Here is a 6,000-nt window from a genome sequence, read left to right as displayed (position 1 = left end):
TGTATTATTTAAAGCTTGTGTTTCCTTATTTATTTTCACTTTGGATGATCTGTCCATTGGTGAAAGTGGGGTGTTAAAGTCCCCTACTATGATTGTGTTACTGTTGATTTCCCCTTTTACGGCTGTTAGTATTTGCCTTATGTATTGAGGTGCTCCTATGTTGGGTGCATTAATATTTACAATTGTTATATCTTGGGTTGATCCCTTGATCATTCGGTAGTGTCCTTTTTTGTCTCTTGTAATAGTCTTTGTTTTAACCTATTTTGTCCGATATGAGAATTGATACTCCAGCTTTCTTTTGATTTCCATTTGCATGGAATATCATTTTCCATCCCTCACTTTCACTCTGTATGTGTCCCTAGGTCTGAAGTGGGCCTCTTGTAGACAGCATATATATGAGTCTTGATTTTGTATCCATTCAGCCAGTCTATGTCTTTTGGTTGGAGCATTTAATCCATTTACATTCAACGTAATTATCGATATGTATGTTCCTATTAGCATTTTCTTTATTGCCTTGGGTTTGTTATTGTAGGTCTTTTCCTTCTCTTGTGTTTCCTGCCTAGAGACATTCTGTTACCATTTGTTGTAAAGCTGGTTTTGTGGTGCTGAATTCTCTTAGCTTTTGCTTGTCTGTAAAGGTTTTAATTTCTCTGTCAAATCTGAATGAGATCCTTGCTGGGTAGAGTAATCTTGGTTGTAGGTTTTTTCCCTTTCATCACTTTAAACATGTCTTGCCACTCCCTTCTGGCTTGCAGAGTTTCTGCTGAAAGATCAGCTGTTAACCTTATGGGGATTCCATTGTATGTTGTTACTTTTCCCTTGCTGCTTTTAATATTTTTTCTTTGTATTTAATTTTTAATAGTTTGATTAATGTGTGCCTTGGCGTGTTTCTCCTTGTATTTATCCTGTATGGGACTCTCTGTGCTTCCTGGACTTGAATAACTATTTCGTTCCCCATATTAGGGAAGTTTTCAACTATAATCTCTTAAAATATTTTCTCAGTTCCTTTCTTTTTCTCTTCTTCTTCTGGAACCCCTATGATTCAAATGTTGGTGTGTTTAATGTTGTCCCAGAGGCCTCTGAGACTGTCCTCAATTCTTTACATTCTTTTTTCTTTATTCTGCTCTGCAGTAGTTATTTCCACTATTTTATCTTCCAGGTCACTTATCCGTTCTTCTGCCTCAGTTATTCTGCTATTGATCCCTTCTAGAGAATTTTTAATTTCATTTATTCTGTTGCTCATCACTGTTTGTTTGCTCTTTGGTTCTTCTTGGTCCTTGTTAAACGCTTCTTGTAGTTCTCTATTCTATTTCCAAGATTTTGGATCATGTTTACTATCATTATTCTGAATTCTTTTTCAGGTAGACTGACTATTTCCTCTTCATTTGTTAGGTCTGGTGGGTTTTTACCTTGCTCCTTCATCTACTGTGTGTTTCTCTGTCTTCTCATTTTGCTTCTCAACTTACTGTGTTTGAGGTCTCCTTTTTGCAGGCTGCAGGGTCGTAGCTCCCGTAGTTTTTGGTGTCTGCCCCGAGTGGCTAAGGTTGGTTCAGTGGGTTGTGTAGGCTTCCTGGTGGAGGGGACTAGTGCCTGTGTTCTGGTGGACGAGGCTGTTTCTTGTCTTTCTGGTGGGCAGGTCCATTTCTGGTGGTGTGTTTTGGGGTGCCTGTGACCTTATTATGATTTTAGGCAGCCTCTCTGCTAATGGGTGGTGGGGTTGTGTTCCTTTCTTGCTAGTTGTTTGCCATAGGGTGTCCAGCACTGTAGCTTGCTGGTCGTCGAGTGGAGTTGGGTCTTGGCGTTGAGATGGAGTTTTGTGAGAGATTGTCACCATTTGATATTATGTGGAGCTGGGAGGTCTCTGGTGGACCAATGTCCTGAACTTGGCTCTCCCACCTCAGAGGCCCAGCCCTGATGCCTGGCTGGAGCACCAAGAGCCTGTCATCCACATGGCTCAGAATAAAATGGAGGAAAAGAGAAAGAAAGAAAGAAAAAGATAAAATGAAATAAAATAAAGTTATTAAAATAAAAAATAATTATTAAAAAAATTTGAAAAGTAATAAAAAAAGAAAGAAAGAAGAGAGCAACCAAACCAAAAAACAAATCCACCAATGATAACAAGTGCTAAAAACTATACTAAAAGAAAGAAGAAAAAAAAAACAAACAGACAGACAGGACCCTAGGACAATGGTAAACACAAAGCTATACAGTCAAAATCACACACAGAAGCATAAACATGCACACTCACAAAAAGAGAAAAAGGGAAAAAATATATATATATCATTGCTCCCAAAGTCCACCTCCTCAATTTGGGATGATTCGTTGTCTATTCAGGTATTCCACAGATGCAGGGTACATCAAGTTGATTGTGGAGCCTTAATCCGCTGCTTCTGAGGCTGCTGGGAGAGATTTCCCTTTCTCTTCTTTGTTCGCACAGTTCCTGGGATTCAGCTTTGTATTTGGCCCTGCCTCTGCGTGTAGGTCGCCTGAGGGCATCTGTTCTTCGCTCAGATAGTTTGGGTTTAAAGGAGCAGCTGTTTCGGGGGCTCTGGCTCACTCAGGCCGGGGGGGAGGGAGGGGCACAGAGTGCGGGGTGAGCCTGCGGCGGCAGAGGCTAGCAGGACGTTGCACCGGCCTGAGGCGCACCGTGCGTTCTCCCGGGGAAGTTGTCCCTGGATCGCGGGACCCTGGCCGTGGCGGGCTGCACAGGCTCCCAGGAGGGGAGATGTGGAGAGTGACCTGTGCTCGCACACAGGCTTCTTAGTGGCTGCAGTAGCAGCCTTAGTGTCTCATGCCCGTCTCTCGTGTCCACGCTGATAGCCGCGGCTCGTGCCTGTCTCTGGAGCTCGTTTAGGTGACGCTGCTAATCCCCTCTCCTCACGCACCAGGAAACAAAGAGGCAAGAAAAAGTCTCTTGCCTCTTCGGCAGGTCCAGACTTTTTCCCGGACTCCCTCTCTGCTAGCCGTGGCGCACTAGCCCCGTTCAGGCTGTGTTCACGCCGCCAACCGCAGTCTTCTCCCTGGGATCTGACCAAAGCCCGAGCCTCAGCTCCCAGCCCCGCCCGCCCTGGCAGGTGAGCAGACAAGCCTCTTGGACTGGTGAGTGCTGGTCAGCACCGATCCTCTGTGCGGGAATCTCTCCGCTTTGCCCTCCGCACCCCTGTTGCTGCACTCTCCTCCGTGGCTCCGAAGCTTCCCCCCTTCCGCCACCCGCCGTCTCCGCCCGCGAAGGGGCTTCCTAGTGTGTGGAAACCTTTCCTCCTTCACAGCTCCCTCCCACTGCTGCAGGTCCCGTCCCTATTCTTTTGTCTCTGTTTATTCTTTTTTCTTTTGCCCTACACAGGTACGTGGGGAGTTTCTTGCCTTTTGGGAGGTCTGAGGTCTTCTGCCAGCGTTCAGTAGGTGTTTTGTAGGAGTTGTTCCACGTGTAGATGTATTTCTGATGTATTTGTGGGGAGGAAAGTGATCTCCGCATCTTACTCTTCCGCCATCTTGAAGCTCCCCATAAGTGAACAAATCTTAAGTGTACAGACAACTCTATGAAAGTTTACATTTTTCATTTGCAAATACTGACATAACCACCATATGGATTAAGAAACAGAGCAGTTGCAGGCTCCCCAGAAGGCTCCTCCACCCCCTGGCCATTGATCTGCCTGGTAGGGAGCTGGTCCTTCTGCTCCTGCAAGCAAGTACTTGTCAATGTGCCCCAGGGACAGAGAGCTGCGACTTCCCTGAGCTTTCAGGAACAGAAAGTATGACTGCTCTTGCGCCTTCTGCCTAATACAAGTGTTTGTTGCACAGCAGAACTCACTATGGGACCTTCTCTCACTTAACAACCCGCCTGGTAGCCAAATCCAACAGGGATAAGAAGCTTGATGCATTTAGGTCTATTCAAAAATGCTCTTCTTGGGCCATTGAGATGAGCTGGGTCCTCTCTCACCACTGTCACCCACCTGGAGAAACAGTAGGGTCAGGCCCAGGTGAAAATGGGGCTCTAGTTACAAGTCCAATGGGCATAAGATGTGCAAACATATGCCATCCTGAGGCTCAGTTAGGGAAGAGAGAGCTCCTATTTCTACCAAGAATGGGGAAGAATAAAAGACCAAGGCACTGCCAAACATTTGGCAACAAAGGCTATTTTAAGACCTATTTTGGAAATTTTCACTAAGAAAAGAATACACAGTTTGGGAAAAGACACAAAGAAGACATACACATCAAGACCTATGTGCCTTCATGAAAAGATGGTCAACATCGCTAATTATTAGAGAAATGCAAGTCAAAACTACAATGAGGTATCACCTCACACTGGTCAGAATGGCCATCATTAAAAAGTTACAAACAACAAATGCTGGAGAGGGTGTGGAGCAAAGGGAACTGTCCTACACCGTTAGTGGGACTGTAAACTGATGCAGCCACTATGGAAAACAGCACAGAGGTTTCTCAAAAAACTAAAAATAGAACTACCATATGATCCAGCAATCCCACTCCTGGGCATATATCCAGACAAAACTATAATTCAAAAAGATACATGCACCCCTGTTTATAACAGCACTATTCACAATAGCCACGACATGGAAAGAACCAAAATGTCCATCAACAGAGGAATGGATAAAGAAGATGTGGTACATATGTACAATGGAATATTACTCAGCCAACAACAAAAAAATGAAATAATGCCATTTGCAGCTACATGGATGCAACTAGAGATTGTCATACTAAGTGAAGTAAGTCAGAAAGAGAAAGACAAACATCATATGATATCACTTTCATATGGAATCTAAAATATGGCACAAATGAACGTATCTACGCAACAGAAACAGACTCACAGACGTAGAGAGCAGACATGGTTGCCAACGTGGTGGGGGAGGGATGGACTGGGAGTTTGGGGTTAGTAGATACAAACTATTACATGCAGAATGGATGGACGACAAGGTCCTACTGTATAGCACAGGGACCTATGTTCAATACCCTGGGATAAACCATAATGGAAAATAATATAAAAAAGAATGTATATATGTGTAAAACTGAGTCACTTTGCTGCACAGCAGAAATTAACACAACATTGTAAATCAACTATACTTCAATTTAAAAAGAATTTTTTTAAAGACCTACATGCCTTGGAAGGAGCAAGACTTAGGTTTGAACTGGCGCTCCTTAATTACAAACTCTGTGCACCTTGACAAATATATTAACCTCTCCAATCTTCAGGGTTTTGTTTTTTTGTTTTTTGTGTAGGAAATAGGGAATTGTGAGGATTAAATGAGAAAATGAGGATAAAAGTCCTGCCTTAAAGGGAGAAGACACTCAACGGATCTTACTTCCATTTCCTCCTCTCCCAGCTTCCTGAAAGTGGCGTACACACCAAAGATAAGATCCTCTACTCCTCTTGCAACCAAAAACAAATAAGCACTCTACAGAATTTTGAAACATTTTTGTCTTTCAATATATTAACATTTTCCAAAATCCATAACACAAGTGTGAACAGATTTTTTAACTGTCAAAGCAGCATGCTTACTTTGGGACAAGACATAAATGCAGAAAGATTAAAACCGTGTAATTCACTGCCATTGGCTGCCCAAAAATGCAACTTAATATTAACTTGTAGGTTTGAAACAGCAGCATATAACATAACTATTTATTGATCTGTTAGGCCTGGGGGTCTGCACTCATACGCTCAGTCATGTTTTGCTTGAGAAACAGGTTTTGCTTCCAGCCTTGGAAACAACTCACATGAAGACCAGAGAGCATACAGTTCCCATTAGTTTAAAATTTCCCAGTAAGATATGTCAACTAAAGAAGGTCCCTTGCCACCCAGTTCAAGGATTAGCCACTGCAGTCATTGACCTTCAACACACGCTGAAAGGCTTTTGGAACAGAATTAGGAATGAGTCACTCTGTGCTCTGGGAAAACTGGCAGAACAGGCCTTCAGATAGTTAGATATTTTATGCACTCAGTTTCTTGCATCTTCCCATAATTAGAAAAGTACTAAAACCATTAAC

Source organism: Grampus griseus (genome assembly GCF_964374135.1).
Source record: "Grampus griseus genome assembly, chromosome: 9".
Classification (NCBI taxonomy): Eukaryota; Metazoa; Chordata; class Mammalia; order Artiodactyla; family Delphinidae; genus Grampus; species Grampus griseus.
Note: the sequence above shows the minus strand (reverse complement) of the source record.